Here is a 17,055-nt window from a genome sequence, read left to right on the forward strand (position 1 = left end):
TTTGAAAAAAAATGTCTGTGCCCGGAATTCTCCTTTAAACATTGAAGCACTTTGTAACAGTTCTCAGCTATAAAGGAGAAGTCCAGTCAGTGGGACCCTGCTACGGCTGCTGACTGGCTAAGCGGCTTGACATGTCATGTCCAGGGTTCCGGCTCAGACCAGAAAGCGCCCGGGGGACTGGGAACTGGAGCGGAGGACAGTGGACCCCGGGGCTGGAGCCAGGGAGGTAAGTGCCTGTTGTTCTCTTCAGCCATCCCCTCCGCGGCTGTTTTAAAAAAAATGTGCAACCCTGGACTTCTCCTTTAAAGCAATACACTGTTCACAATAAAATCAATGAGTTTTTTAATAAAAAGATTTTTCAGGTCCTCCGGGGCAAGAGATGCTCTTTGTAGCCATTTTTACCAATAGATGAGAGTTTTGTTAGGGAAAATATATTTTTTCAGAATGCCTTTAAATTTTATTTGAAAATGTTTCTACACCCAGTAATCCCTCAAATATCCCTTAAATTTCTAAAATAGTTTAGTTAACCCCTTAACGACCCATGACTATTTGTGTAAAAGTGCAGTTAAGGGGGTGTGTTAAAGCCTGCTCCATACTACCAGCTATTTAACCATAAAGATGCTGTTGTCAAAACTGTATTCCTACACGTATATCCTGTCACGTGTCACCAAAAAAAAAAAAAAAATATATATATATATATATATATATATATATATATAGTATATATATACACTCCTTAGCCAATATTAATATGCAGTCAAGAAGGAGCTGTTAGGAATGTGACTTTGCGCTCCTCAGTCCATGTCGGGCGGCCAAGGAAGCGCTGAGTTTATGTCTGCTGTTGCACTGGTTTTGTGTCTGAATTGTGTTTCACTTCTCAGCCACACCTGCCTGGCCTGTCAGACTTCTGGCAGTGTAGGGGTTACTGCACTGCTAGGTCTGTTCAGCTGAGCTTGATGCTGGGATCTGGGCTGCTCCAATCAGCTGCTGGACCTGGTCTTTTTTCCTGGAATAAAAGCAGTCAGATCCTCTGTTCCCTGCTGGTTATTAGTTGTTACTAGTCCCAGCTCCCCTGCTCCTTTCCCAGCGTTCCCTGTCCTAATCCCCTTGCTATTGCTCTGCCCGTGTTCTGACCTCTTGCTTGACATTTGACTATCCGCTCTCCTTCTGATTTTGTACTGCGTTGTCTGTTTGGTTTTGACCCTGCTAGTTGACTATCCTCCATTGTGTTTTGTTTGTCTGTCTACGTTTTGTGTATCCACCTACGCAGTGTAGGGACCGACTCCGTGGTTGTCCGCGACCGTTTAGGGTCGACTGAGGCAAGTAGGCAGGTGACAGTGGGTGGGTTCAGATCTAGGGCCCACTGTCTTTTGTCTTGTCTACGCCTGCCAGTCCTGACAGAATAACCAGCCATACCATTTGGGATTTTTTTTTCCCCATGGATCCAATGAAAGCGCTGATGGAACAGATGCAAAACCTGAACACTTTGGTTCAGGGACTTGCTGAGTGGGTCCAAGAACAAGAGGCTACACCCCGTCAGGTAACCATGACAACCCCCACACCTCCAGAACCACCTGTTCAGCTCCCTGAAAAATTCAAGGGAGATAGGAAGGATTTCCGATCCTTCAGAGAGGGGTGTAGACTATTTTTTCGGCTCCGTCCTCGCTCTTCTGGGGATGAGAGCCAAAAAGTGGGAATTATCATGTCCCTTCTGCAAGGCCCACCGCAGGAATGGGCATTCTCCTTACCTCCCAATGCAATTGAGTTGACTTCAGTTGATTATTTTTTTTCAGCCCTAGGGCTGTTGTATGATGACCCTGACCGGACTGCGGTGGCCGAACGCCAACTGACCTCCTTACGTCAGGGTAAGAGACCAGTAGAAGACTACTGCGCAGAGTTCCGGCAGTGGTGTATCCCGTCCACCTGGAATGATTCTGCCTTGCGGTATCAGTTTCGGCTGGGTCTTGCGGACCAGTTGAAGGACTTGCTAGTGGCCTACCCCCCTCCAGAGACCTTGGAGGAAACCATGACCTTAGCTATAAGGGTTGATAGACGTATGCGGGACAGACGCAGGGAAAAGGGAACCTCTGACTCGTTCAAAGCCCCATCATCTGTTGCTTCCTTCTCTAAGTCTTCTTCTCCCCTGTCACTATCTCAAGAAGAACCGATGCAAATTGGAGCGACAGATGCTAAGACCCGACGGGCCTATCGACTACAGCACAATCTGTGCCTATACTGTGGCAAGGCCGGACATCGTGTACAGGAATGTACATCCAGACCTGGATCACCGCCGGAAAACTCCAGCGCCTGAATGATTGTCGAGGGGGTCATTCAGGCGCACAGGTACCGCTCGATATGAAAAATAAATTAATGGTGCCCATTTCACTATTTTTAGGTGAAAAATGTATTTCTGGGTTTGCCCATGTGGATTCTGGGGCATCTGCTAATTTTATTAATTCTGGGTTCTGGTCCTCTCTGGGGGTATGTCCGCTTCAGCTTAAGTGCCCGCTGAGTATTACTGGAGCGGATTTTACCCCATTGGCTCAGGGTAAGGTGAAATATATAACTCCCTCTCTTGATGTAAGGGTGGGTTCTATTCACTTCGAGTCATTGGAATTTTTAGTTATGGATAATTTGTCTTCAGACATTATTCTGGGGTTACCTTGGTTGGCACAACACAACCCAACATTTGATTGGTCCACCAGGGAATTGGTCAAATGGGGATCTAACTGTGCTTCGCATTGTGTTGCGCTGAATGTTGCAGATTGTTCTCCGGTTGAAGGAGAGATCCCTGAGTTTTTGTCAGATTTTGCAGATGTGTTTGATGAAAAAGCAGTAGATGTCTTACCGCCACATCGCCCATATGATTGTGCTGTTGATTTGGTTCCAGGGTCCAGGTATCCGAGGGGAAGAATTTTTAATTTGTCTAGGCCTGAGAGAGAGGCAATGCGTGAATACATCAAAGATAGTTTACGTAAAGGCCACATTCGCCCTTCTTCTTCTCCTATGGGTGCGGGATTTTTCTTTGTGGGGAAAAAAGATGGGGGCCTGCGCCCCTGTATTGACTATCGTGAGCTAAATAAAATTACAGTGAAAAACCAGCACCCTCTTCCTCTTATTCCTGATTTGTTTAATCAGATTGTTGGGGCTAAGTGGTTCTCCAAAATTGACCTGCGAGGGGCCTACAATCTGATCAGGATAAGAGAGGGTGATGAGTGGAAGACCGCTTTTAATACTCCCGAGGGGCACTTCGAGTACCTTGTTATGCCCTTCGGATTATGCAATGCGCCCGCGGTCTTTCAACACTTGGTAAATGATGTATTTCGTGAATACCTAGGACGATTTGTAGTGGTGTATTTGGATGACATATTGATTTTCTCTCCTGACTGGTCCTCACACATTTGTCATGTCCGTAAGGTTATGGAACTTTTAAGACAAAATCATTTATTTGCAAAATTGTCAAAGTGCCTGTTCGGCGTTCAGGTTTCATTTTTGGGGTACAGAATCACACCCAATTCTTTTTGTATGGACCCTCTAAAAGTGTCAGCTATTGAAAAATGGGAGCGCCCTAATTGTCTTAAAGCATTACAGAGATTCTTGGGGTTCGCTAACTATTATAGAAAATTTATCAAGGGTTTTTCTGTAATTGCTAAACCCCTAACTGATCTAACTAGGAAAGGGGCTGATTTGGTACACTGGACTCCTGAAGCCGTTCAGGCATTTGACAAGCTTAAAGGATGTTTTTCGGTGGCTCCGGTCTTGACTCAACCTGACTTCGAAAAACCTTTTGTGATTGAAGTGGATGCCTCGGAGGTGGGGGTGGGAGCTGTTCTTTCACAGGGTCCAGAGACACTCACCAATCTCAGACCTATTGCTTACTTCTCTAGGAAATTCTCCAAAACTGAATGCAACTACGACATAGGCAACCGGGAGCTCCTTGCCATAAAATGGGCATTTGATGAATGGAGACATTTTCTAGAGGGGGCTAAGCACAAAATCAAGGTCCTAACTGATCACAAAAATCTGGTGTATCTAGACAAGGCTAAGCGTCTTACTCCTCGCCAGGCTAGATGGGCTCTCTTCTTCACACGTTTTGATTTTGAAATAACTTTCAGACCTGGTTCCAAAAACGTAAGAGCTGACGCCTTGTCCCGTAGCTTTGAGACCAGCAATGTCCCTAGTGGGGAATCAGAGACTATTTTAGCTCCCGGGGTTGTGGTAGCCATTCTACAGCCCGATCTTGCTGCCCAAGTGGTAGAGTCTCAGTCCCTGGCCCCTAAGAACACCCCTGAGAATAAGCTCTTTGTTCCTCCTAACCTTCGTTTAAGAGTACTGGAGGAGACACATTGCTCAGTGTTGGCAGGTCATCCGGGCATAGCTGGCACTCAGTATCTGTTATCACGACATTATTGGTGGCCCTCGTGGGCTCGGGATACTAAGTTGTTTGTAGAAGCCTGTGAGACCTGTGCCAGGTCCAAGGTACCTCGCAGAATCCCCGAGGGTCTGCTTCAACCCTTACCACTGCCTGCGAGACCTTGGACTCATGTCTCTATGGATTTCATCACCGATTTGCCCCCTTCCAGGGGGAAAACGGTGATTTGGGTCGTCATTGACAGATTTTCCAAGATGTGTCACCTCATTCCTCTTAGTAAACTCCCTAACGCTCGTACCCTAGCTTCCCTGTTTATTAACCATATCTTGCGTCTGCATGGGGTCCCTGAAAATATTGTATCCGATAGGGGCGTACAATTCGTATCGAAATTCTGGAGGGAATTCTGTGGTCGCTTAGGTATTACTTTGTCTTTTTCCTCCGCCTTTCATCCGCAATCCAATGGTCAAACCGAGAGGGTCAACCAATCACTGGAACAATTTTTAAGATGTTTTGTTGCAGGGTCACAAGACAAGTGGAAAGAGTACTTGCCTCTAGCTGAGTTTGCACTTAATAACCGAGAAAGTCAATCCCTCAAGATGTCGCCATTCTTTTGTAATTTTGGGTTTAATCCTAGATGTTCTTCAGTACATGCTGCCGAATCTGTTAACCCTTCTGCTGAAAAAATCTACAATAAACTGTGCACAGTTTGGGCCCAGGCTCTTCAGAACCTGGTTAAAGCCCAAGAAAGTTTTAAAAAACAATCTGATAAAAAACGTATATCTGGCCCAGAATATATGGTGGGGGATAAGGTATGGCTCTCTACTAGAAACTTAAGGTTAAAAGCCCCGTCTGGTAAACTTTCTCCTAAATACATTGGTCCTTATGTAATTATGAAAATCATTAACCCTGTGTCTTATCAGTTACAATTACCTAAGAGTTGGAAAATACATGATGTCTTTCATAAATCACTGTTAAAGAAATATGTTAACCCTGTGTTGCCGTCTACTTCCCCTGCTCCCTTGGTCATCCAAGGTGAACTGGAATACGAGGTGGAGAGAATTCTGGATTCTCGTTGGGTCCAGAGTTCTCTACAATATCTTGTACACTGGAAGGGATTTGGTCCGGAAGAACGGACTTGGGTGGCGAGCAAAGACATGCATGCACCTCGTCTGGTTAGACAATACCACATGCGTAACCCTTCCAGGCCGGGTCCTTTGGGTGAGGGTCCTGAGGCCCCTCATAAGAGGGGGGGTACTGTTAGGAATGTGACTTTGCGCTCCTCAGTCCATGTCGGGCGGCCAAGGAAGCGCTGAGTTTATGTCTGCTGTTGCACTGGTTTTGTGTCTGAATTGTGTTTCACTTCTCAGCCACACCTGCCTGGCCTGTCAGACTTCTGGCAGTGTAGGGGTTACTGCACTGCTAGGTCTGTTCAGCTGAGCTTGATGCTGGGATCTGGGCTGCTCCAATCAGCTGCTGGACCTGGTCTTTTTTCCTGGAATAAAAGCAGTCAGATCCTCTGTTCCCTGCTGGTTATTAGTTGTTACTAGTCCCAGCTCCCCTGCTCCTTTCCCAGCGTTCCCTGTCCTAATCCCCTTGCTATTGCTCTGCCCGTGTTCTGACCTCTTGCTTGACATTTGACTATCCGCTCTCCTTCTGATTTTGTACTGCGTTGTCTGTTTGGTTTTGACCCTGCTAGTTGACTATCCTCCATTGTGTTTTGTTTGTCTGTCTACGTTTTGTGTATCCACCTACGCAGTGTAGGGACCGACTCCGTGGTTGTCCGCGACCGTTTAGGGTCGACTGAGGCAAGTAGGCAGGTGACAGTGGGTGGGTTCAGATCTAGGGCCCACTGTCTTTTGTCTTGTCTACGCCTGCCAGTCCTGACAGGAGCGCTGTTAAAACATAACCTTTATTTTGCTATGATAAAAAAACTCGCCCTGACTCTCCAGTTGTTTCCTCTAGCAGACTGAAGCAATAGCACACATAGTTAGTACACTGCCTTAGCTTCTATGGGATCCAGGCCGGATTGTACACACATCGTATACGCTCCACAAAGAACTGACACGTCAGTTTTCTGCAGCCGCAATTGAGTGAATTGCGGCCGCAGAAAGACCTGTCAGTTCACACAATGAAGTGAGCGGCTCCGGCCGCTCGCTTCACTGTGGGCTATAACAGTTCTGACGCGGGCGCGCTCTGATGCGCCTGCATCAGAACACTGTGGCCGGAAAGGTCACTGTGGCCGGCAGTACCGGCCGGGATGATCTTTGCAGAGACGGGTCACGGAACGGCCGGTCCTATACGACATGTGAACATAGTCTTAAAGGGAAACTGTCTTGATTGAATGTCTATTAAAACATCACATCATGGGTCCAAGAAAATACATGTATAAAAGCAGGAGAAACCCACTGAGTCTAACAAATTTTGGACTGATCTGATTCTTACTCGTAGCTACAAGTTTTCCAGCCTTGTGTGCCATCCTGCAGTTAATAGGTAACAAGACATAACAGGGAACACTATTAGATAGGAACTAATAAGTGCATAGTAATATCTTTAAAAAATTCTGGTATCTTTTTTTTGCCAAAATAATTGCCAATAAATTGACCCAGCATAGAATGGGGGATGTTTAAAAACAAAGTTTAGCAATGGGTTAGCATTGATTTATAAGATTGATAGAATTTTTGGCTATTACTGTTAGGAGAAATCAGACAATAAAAGTTTGCGATATCATAATTTAATTGAAATAATCATGATGTATGCATACAGTGTGGTATTGCTGTTGGGAGATATTGTAAATTTAATTGGTGGACTAGTTCAGAGAAAAGTGAATATCCTAAATATATAATATAATCCTAAAATAGATAGCATACAATATCCAAGCAGCACCATGCTAAGCAGCAGTCTATATGTTTGGTGCCAGCAGATATCTCCCATCCACGGCTTCCATGTAGACATCAAGTATATAATCCTCAGCACTCCAAAGTAATGAAAAAAATATGTGACATTTATACCATTAAAAAACAAGCAAATTTTAACAAAAAACTGCAGCATAAAACAACATGACGTCTGAATGACCTCTCGTCATCATTATCGAGCGTGCTAGTGAACATAGCCCAATATTGCGAACCTTGAGGTTTACTTGTTAACCCTTGGTGATGAAAGATGCACTGAATGTGAATACAGCTGAACATACAGTAACTGAGCACTCAATGATGACCAATGATTTTCTAGCACTAATTAAGGACACTTGCATGTTCCACTAGCACGCTTGATAATGATGACAAGAGGTTGTTTGTTTTATGCTGCACTTTTTTGTCAAATTTTCTTTTTTTTTTGATGGAATAAATTTCATATATTTTTTCACTACTATAGAGTGCTGCAGATTATACTCTTGATGTCTACCAGGAAGATAGATAGATAGATAGATAGATAGATAGATAGATAGATAGATAGATAGATAGCAAAAAAAAAATAGTACACCAGTTCACCAGTGTGTGGCCACCATCTGAGCCAGAAACCGTGAATGAAGCCTGACATCGGCAATGAGTCCTTGCTAATCATAACTGCGGAAAGACCTCTGAAGACTACCGCAAATTAAAACGCGTTGGCCCGCCATTCATCATATATAAGGTGCTTCCAAATGACTGACAATAAAAAAAGGGAAGCACACATCTTCAGTTACTTTGCATATACACTCTAGTGTGAAAAATATACAATATTAAACTGAATTCAAAGGACATGTAAGCATTTTACAAAAAACGCATGTTACTAATGTGAACAAGTGCAATAAAAACAGGAAAGTGCATAGTATTACACAAATGTACTGGAGACAAGTGCAATATCCCTGCATCTTTACCTACATAAACATATGAACTACTATTAACTTTTACTAAAGCTTCCCATGGTGTAATTTGTGATGGCTGCGTAAGTCAATTTATGATCTTGTTTTCTTTGCTTTTTCTTTTTTATGAGTAAAGAATAAAAGTTATATTTTAAGCCCTTTTTCACCAAGTAAATATAATAAAATTCTAAGAGTCTATACAGTGGGGAAAAAAAGGATTTAGTCAGTCACCAATAGTGCAAGTTCTCCCACTTAAAAAGATGCGAGGCGTCTGTAATTTACATCATAGGTAGACCTCAACTATGAGAGACAAAATGAGAAAACAAATCCCGAAAATCACATTGTTTGATTTTGTAAGAATTTATTTGCAAATTATGATGGAAAATAATTATTTGGTCCCCTACAAACAAGATTTCTGTCTCTCACCGACCTGTAACTTCTTCTTTAAGAGTCTCCTCTTTCCTCCACTCATTACCTGTAGTAATGGCACCTGTTTAAACTTGTTATCAGTATAAAAAGACACCTGTGCACACCCTCAAACAGTCAGACTCCAAACTCCACTATGGTGAAGACCAAAGACCTGTCAAAGGACACCAGAAACAAAATTGTAGCCCTGCACCAGGCTGGGAAGACTGAATCTGCAATAGGCAACCAGCTTGGAGTGAAGAAATCAACTGTGGGAGCAATAATTAGAAAATGGAAGACATACAAGATCACTGATAATCTCCCTCGATCTGGGGCTCCACGCAAAATCTCACCCCATGGGGTCAAAATGATCACAAGAACGGTGAGCAAAAATCCCAGAACCAGGCGGGGGGACATAGTGAATGAACTGCAGAGAGCTGGGACCAATGTAACAAAGCCTACCATCATTAACACACTACGCCGCCAGGGACTCAGATCCTGCAGTGCCAGACATGTCACACTGCTTAAGCCAGTACATGACCGGGCCCGTCTGAAGTTTGCTAGAGAGCATTTGGATGATCCAGAAGAGTATTGGGAGAATGTCCTATGGTCTGATGAAAGCAAAGTGGAATTGTTTGGTAGAAACACAACTTGTCGTGTTTGGAGGAAAAAGAATACTGAGTTGCATCCATCAAACACCATACCTACTGTAAAGCATGGGGGTGGAAACATCATGCTTTGGGGCTGTTTCTCTGCAAAGGGGCCAGGACGACTGATCCGGATACATGAAAGAATGAATGGGGCTATGTATTGTGAGATTTTGAGTGCAAACCTCCTTCCATCAGCAAGGGCATTGAAGATGAAACGTGGCTGGGTCTTTCAACATTACAATGATCCAAAGCACACCGCCAAGGCAACGAAGGAGTGGCTTCATAAGAATCATTTCAAGGTCCTGAAATGGCCTAGCCAGTCTCCAGATCTCAACCCTATAGAAAACCTTTGGAGGGAGTTGAAAGTCCATGTTGCCAGGCGACAGCCCCAAAACATCACTGCTCTAGAGATCTGCATGGAGGAAAGGGCCAACATACCAACAACAGTGTGTGCCAACATTGTGAAAACTTACAGAAAACATTTGACCTCTGTCATTGCCAACAAAAGTATTGAGATGAAATTTTGTTATTGACCAAATACTTATTTTCCACCATAATTTGCAAATAAATTCTTACAAAATCAGACAATGAGATTTTTTGAATTTGTTTTCTCATTTTGTCTCCCATAGTTGAGGTCTACATATGGTGTCAATTACAGACGCCTCTCATCTTTTTAAGTGGTGGAACTTGCACTATTGGTGACTGACTAAATACTTTTTTCCCCACTGTATTTGCTATATCATCTTCATCAGTATACTAGATAGTTAGAAAGGAGATAGATAGATAGATAGATAGATAGATAGATAGATAGATTTGGCTAACCTACCCTTTCTGGTGCCTCAGAGGAATAGTGTATACCTAGGAATCCAGCTCTGTAGGGATGCTAAATGTATATTGAGTTATATGTGGTTATAGCTAAATGTAGACAAGAAGTAAAACCCTAGAAAACATTTCCTCTTTCAATGAAAGGTCAAAAAGTACTGATTAAATGCTGTTTACGTGAACAAATAATGAATGTGGTTTCAAATAGTCTAGTTTGGTCAGGTAAAAAAAATTTCTACACAATTGACTTTATAAATCAAGACCTTCTATTGAGGGTGAAATATCTAAGAATAAAGTTACACAGTCTCTAAAAATAATAAAGATATGGGAGGTCTGGCCATTTCGAATACCTTCCTCTACATTTTGGCTAGTCTGTTGAGTTGGCTTTAGGGTGGGGTCTAAAAAATATACAAGAGCTTTATGGTAACTTATTACAGCGAGCTCTGGGAGGGGGAAATCTAGTGGGATTTACATCTGGGTTAGATTTTGCCAATTTAAAAAAAATGAAGTTTATTTTCATAAATTATATTTATAAACGAGAAATAGCATGAACCTTGATTACCTTAACTAAAATCAAATCAAATGGGGGGGGGGGAGGGGGGGTTAGAGAAGATCCTAAAGGAGATGTAGGAAGGAGTTTTGCCAAAAATACCTTTTTTTCAATTTTCAGATCTCAGCTGTAGCCCGCCCACACAACCCAATGGCTGCTTGTCTCCTTGCTTTGTCCCTGGCTATGTTTTGGAATAAAAGTATCAATCAACATGGGTGAGTGCCACAACTTTTTCTTCTTCTTTCTGGAACATATTGGAAATTTAACCCCTTGCCTCCGCAGCCTGTTTTGTCCTTAATGACCAAGCTCATTTTTCGAAATCTGACCTGTCTCACTTTATGCGCTTATAGCTCAGTGATGCTTTAATGTATGCTAGCGATTCTGAGATTGTTTTTTCGTCACATATGGCACTTTATATTAGTGGCAAAATTTGGTCACTACTTTGTGTGTTTTTTGTGAAAAACATCAAAATATCATGAAAAATTAGTAAATATTGCATTTTATGAACTTCTGAAATTCTCTGCTTCTAAAAAAGGAAGTCCTAGCATATACATTAGTTAATAAATCACATTACCGATATGTCCTCTTTATTCTGGCATAATTTGGAACACATATTTTACTTTTTTAGGGTGTTATGAGGCTTAGAAATTTATTAGCAAATTATCACATTTTGTGAAAGTTTCCAAAACTGATTTTTTTAGGGACCAGTTCTTTTTTTAAATGGATTTAGAAGTCTGGTATCCTGAAAACCCCCATAAGTGACCCCATTTAGGAAACTAGACACCTTAAAGAATTAATCTAGGGGTATAATGAGCATTTTAACCCTACAGGGGCTGGAGGAAAGTATTCACAATTAGGCCGTAAAAAATCGAAAATGAAAATTTTCAAATAATATATACGTTTAGATTAAAGTTTCTCATTTTCAAAAGGAACATGAGAAAAAAAGCATGCCAAAATCTGTAACGCAGGTTCTCCTGAATACAATGGTACCCCATATGTGGGCGTAAACCACTGTATGGGCACACAGCCGGACTCAGAAGGGAAGGAGTGCCAATTAGCTTTTTTAATGCAGATTTTGCTGAAGAAATTTCTGAGCGCCAGGTGTGTTTGCAGAGCCCTTGTAGTGTCCTCAGAACAGAATCCCCCCAAAAGTCACCCCATTTTCTAAAGTACACCCCTCAAAGAATTCATCTTTTGGTAGGATGAGCATTTTGGCCCCACAGGTATTAGAGGAAAGTATTCAAAATTAGACAGTAAAAATGAAAAACACGAATTTTTCCAATAATATGTTCGTTTAGTTTAAAATTTCTCAATTTCACGAGGAACAAGAGAAAAAAAGTACCGCAAAATCTGTAAAGCAGGTTCTCCTAAATACAACAGTACCCCATATGTGGGCATAAACCACTGTATGGGCACACAGCCGGGCTCAGAAGGAAAGGAGCGCCAATTAGCTTTTTTAATGCAGATTTTGCTGAAGAAGTTTCTGAGCGCCAGGTGCATTTGCAGTGCCCCTGTAGTGTCCGCAGAAGACAACCCCCCCAAAAGTCACCCCATTTTGGAAAGTGCACCCCTCAAAGAATTCATCTTGGGGTGTGGTGACCATTTTGACCCCACAGGTATTAGAGGAAAGTATTTAAAATTAGACAGTAAAAATGAAAAACTCTAATTTTTCCAATAATATGTTCGTTTAGTTTGAAATTTCTCAATTTCACAAGAAACATGAGAGAATCCTCACCCCAAAATTTGTAACGCAGGTTCTCCTGAGTACAACGGTACCCCATATGTGGGCATAAACCACTGTATGGGCACACAGCCGGGCTCAGAAGGAAGGGAGCGCCAATTAGCTTTTTCAGTTCAGATTTTGCTGAAGTAGTTTCTGAGCGCCAGGTGCGTTTGCTGTGCCCCTGTAGTGTCCGCAGAGTAGAACCCCCCCCTAAAGTCACCCCATTTTGGAAAGTAAACCCCTCAAAGAATTCATCTTGGGGTGTGGTGACCATTTTGACCCCACAGGTATTAGAGGAAAGTATTCAAAATAAGACAGTAAAATTGAAAAACTCGAATTTTTCCAATATGTTCGTTTAGTTTGAAATTTCTCAATTTCACTAGGAACAGGGGAGAAGCTGCATACCAAAATCTGTAATGCAGGTTCTCCTGAGTAGAACGTTACCCTATATGTGGGCATAAACCACTGTATGGGCACCCAGCCGGGCTCAGAAGGGAAGGAGCGCAAATTAGCATTTTCCGTGCAGATTTTTCTGAAGAAGTTTCTGAGCACCAGGTGCGTTTGCAGCGCCCCTGTAGTGTCAGCAGAATAGATTCCCCCCAAAAGTCACCACATTTCGGAAAGTACACCCCTCAAAGAATTTGTCTTGGGGTAGGATGAGCATTTTGGCCCCACAGGTATTAGAGTAAAGTATTCAAAATTGGCCAGTAAAAATGAAAAACTTGAATTTTTCCAATAATATGTTGGTTTAGTTTGAAATTTCTAAATTTCACAAGGAACAGGAGAAAAAATGTACCCCAAAATCTGTAATGCAGGTTCTCCTGAGTACAACGGTACCCCATATGTGGGCATAAACCACTGTATGGGCACACAGCAGGGCTCAGAAGGGAAGGAGTGCCAATTTGCTGGAGCAAAACCGCAGCTAGTAATAGTTATTAGAATAGCGCAGTTACTAAAATAAAATAAAAAAATTAGATTACAGGTAATGTGGGGTGGTTCCGGGTAATGTGGAGGTGGTTACGGACAGTCTGAGGTGGTTACGGCTAATCTGGGGTGGTTACGGGTATTCTGGGGTGGTTACGGGTAATCTGGGGTGGATACGGTCAACATGGGGTGGTCACGGCCAACCTGCTGTGGTTAAGGCAACCTGGGGTGGTTAGAGGCAACCTGGGGTGGTTAGAGGCAACCTGGGGTGGTTACGGGCAACGTGGGGTGGATACGGACAACCTGCTGTGGTTACAGACAATCTGGGGTGGTTACGGACAATCTGGAGGGGGTCACTGGCAACGTGCGGTGGTTACGGGCAACGTGCGGTAGTTACGGGTAATCTGCGGGGGTTAGGGGTAATTTAGGAGTAAACTGCAATTATTACTATAATAAAAAGTGTGTTTTATTTTTGGTATGTTTGTCACTTTTTGTACTTTATACATTCATTTTCACTGTATTACTATGATTACTGTGATATTTTCTATCACAGTAATCATAGTTTAGTGACAGAGACCAAATTGGTCTCTGTCACTTTAAATTTTCAGAGCTGGCTGGTTGTGGGGGGGGACACTATCACTTTTTATCCCCTGTCACCAATCATTCATGGTGACAGGGGATAAAAAGTGCCTGGAGCACATGGTACAAGCGATCACTGCCCCATGCTCTCCGCTACCTCCGGTGGCGGAGAGCATGGGGCTTTCATTCATTTTTACTTTAGATCACTGTGAACAGACAGTCTGTTCACAGTGATGGCGGCGGCCATCTTGGATCTGATGGCCGCCGCGGGGAGGGGGGTTAGTGATCGGGGCACTAGGGGGGCTGATCTGGGGTCTGATTTTACTTATTTCATCTCCCCCCACCGTGGATTCACGGTGGGGGGAGATGAAATGCAGCGACGGCATCGGCACGTTAGTGACCGCCGTTTCGGCGGTCACTAAGGGGTTAATGGGGGTCAGCTGCGGGATCGCAGCTGATTCTCATTATCTCCGGTGCTTCACTCAGATGAGAGCGGGATCGCTGTCCCTGCAGCGATCCCGTTCTCATCACAAACCCCCGTCAGTAACAGGAACGTATATGTACATTCCTACTGCACGGGGCATGTGCAATAGGAACATATATATACAGATTGCTGACGTGAAGGGGTTAATGGTGTTCATCGGGTGGTATATTTAATGTACAGGTTATTAGAGGGGGTCATTACGGACGTGGCGATACCAAATATGTGTATCTTATTTATAGGGGGTCGTTTATAAAGGTAGTGTTGGTGAATGTGTATATTTATTTATTTATGTATTTATTTAAATAATTTGTAATTAATTGATTAATTAATTAATTAATGTATTTGTGTGTGTTTACTTTTGCAGATATATATATATCATGCATTACAGCACATGATGTGTGCTGTAATGCATGATATAGTGAATGAGCTGTCAGCTTTACAGCTGACAGCTCATTCAAAGCTGAGTACCGGGAGGGAGCCAGAGCCGGACCCGGGCAGGGGTGAGCCAGGGGAGGGAGAGGGAGGGAGCTGGGGGGGACGGGGAACGGGGGAGCCGGAGCAGGGGGGGGGGGGGGGTTGCAAAAAGTGGATGAATGGGAAGCCGGATCGGGGGAGGTGGGGGCAGGGGGGGGGGGCTGATCTCATGGATGGAGAGGGGAGGGGGCCGGATCGCATGGGGAGGAGGGGGGGGGCCGGATCGCATGGGGAGGAGGGGGGGGGGCCGGATCGCATGGGGAGGAGGGGGGGGGGGCCGGATCGCATGGGGAGGAGGGGGGGGGCAGATCGCATGGGGAGGAGGGGGGGGGCCGGATCGCATGGGGAGGAGGGGGGGGGGCGGATCGCATGGGGAGGAGGGGGGGGGCGGATCGCAAGGGGAGGGAGCAGGATCGAGGCGGGGGGAGCTGCAGCACGGAGAGGAAGCTGGAGAGGGAGCTTGACTGGGGCGGGGGGAGCAGCACTGGGTCAGAGCAGGAAGGATAGAGGCTGGGGGAGGAGATCAGCAGAGGTGGCAGGAGGAGGCAATGTCCGTAGCCTCCTCATGCCGCCCTGATCAGCCGGAGGCATCAGATCTCTCCATAGACGCAGCGGTCGCAACGACCGCGGCGTCTATGGGGTTAACTGCCCGGGGGGAGCACGGCTCCCCTCCGGGCAGTGGCAGCGGGAGAAGACTGTGTTACACAGCCTCCTCCCGATGCCCGATCTCAGATAGGGAGAGCGGGGGGAGGCAGAAAAGGCATGACGTCCAGGGACGTCATGATGCATTCTGGCACTGCTTTTCATGACATCCCTGGACGTCATATTGGGGGAAGGGGTTAATAAACACATTTCAGCATAAAATAGGTGCAAAGTACTTACGGTATTTCCACGAAAATAACACAGGGTCTTATATTAATTTTTGCTCCCAAAGATGTGCTATGTCTTATTTTCAGAGGATGTCTTATTTTTGAGAAAACAGGGTATACACAACTTATATAGGACCTTTGGCATGTGTTTAAAACTCCTGCAAGCTAGCAAGAGTAGGCTAGGTACTCAGCAGTCACAGACAGCCGGGGACAATGAGAAGAAGACATAAGTAGCTTGAAAACTTTTCTGTCCTCTTCCTCTCTTAGCAAACGCAGCACAGCTTCAGTTAACTAATGTCCTGACAGGGGGATGCTCTCTCTTGTAACTGGGACTTCTCTCAATATAAAAGGTACTCCTATGACCTAAAGAAAAAAGAGAAGTTGTACCATTCCTCTAGAAATATATATATGTTTTTGTTTAGGTTTGTATATTTCCCATTGCTCAAAGTCTATTTGAGACAGTGAAAAAAAGAATGTAGGCGCCATTAGATCATTGCCTGCTCTGCACATGAGATAATAAAATTATTTTATTATGACAATGAAACTGTTTCCTGTGGGCTAACACTTTCTGTTTAGTGGTCAAGAAAATACATGGTTACCATGCTGCCATCTTGTGTCTGTCTGGGATAAAGCATTTATTGTTTTACATGGTAGTTCGTAAGCGTATGGCTAAATTCATGCTGAAGTCTGGACAATGTTTTACAGTTAGTGTGCCAATGTGCATGTACACACACACAAACACATGCACATGAAAGTAGAAGCATACTTTATGTCAGAATGACAGTGACATCCTGTATGAGCAGTTGTGGCGGCTGTGGTAGAGATGAAAACGGTTTTGACAGTGGCTAATGTAATAGTGGGCTGCTTTTACCTGACATTATTTCATTTAACCCATTATTCATACACTGGCACTAGATAACTGTATGCACTTGGGGATTATGCTACAAATTCATCATTTGTGGGGCGATTGGGTTTCGGGAAAGTTAGATCTCTGACCACAAATTGGTATCATGACAATATTCCATTGCTATCTGTTTTGGGAAACCCCCTTTAATCCATATCTGCACAGTATGCGTTATTTATCTGGACATTGTGTTATCTATGTAGTGTATGGCACTTCTTATCCTGGCACCATACCGCACTAGTTATCTGGACTGGCTTTCTTAGTATGAGTAGGTTCCATGTGGAGGAGCTCAGTGGAGATATAAGAAATGTAGCTGGTAATGTTCAAGTGGTAAAAGAGTGATATGTTATTCTCTCACCTGTACTATTCTCTATGAATCTGGATGATATCTTGGGTGTTATTATGTTTACAGGTTGTTTAGCCCTCCCCACGATAAGCAACTCTGTAACTTATTGGAAACA

At 43.9% G+C, this 17,055-nt stretch overlaps 1 protein-coding gene across 1 annotated transcript in view; it reads left to right on the forward strand.

Annotated features, from left to right (window-relative positions):
- Positions 1–201: 201 nt before the first annotated feature.
- LOC138799354 (solute carrier family 22 member 15-like) overlaps positions 202–17,055 on the forward strand; it is a 261,620-nt gene continuing 244,766 nt past the window's right edge. Inside the window, exons 1-2 of the mRNA XM_069980394.1 lie at positions 202–226; positions 10,758–10,852. The gene's annotated coding sequence lies outside the window, so the exon portion shown is untranslated. The remainder of the gene's footprint in view (positions 227–10,757; positions 10,853–17,055) is intronic.

Source organism: Dendropsophus ebraccatus, chromosome 8, assembly GCF_027789765.1.
Source record: "Dendropsophus ebraccatus isolate aDenEbr1 chromosome 8, aDenEbr1.pat, whole genome shotgun sequence".
NCBI lineage: Eukaryota > Metazoa > Chordata > Amphibia > Anura > Hylidae > Dendropsophus > Dendropsophus ebraccatus.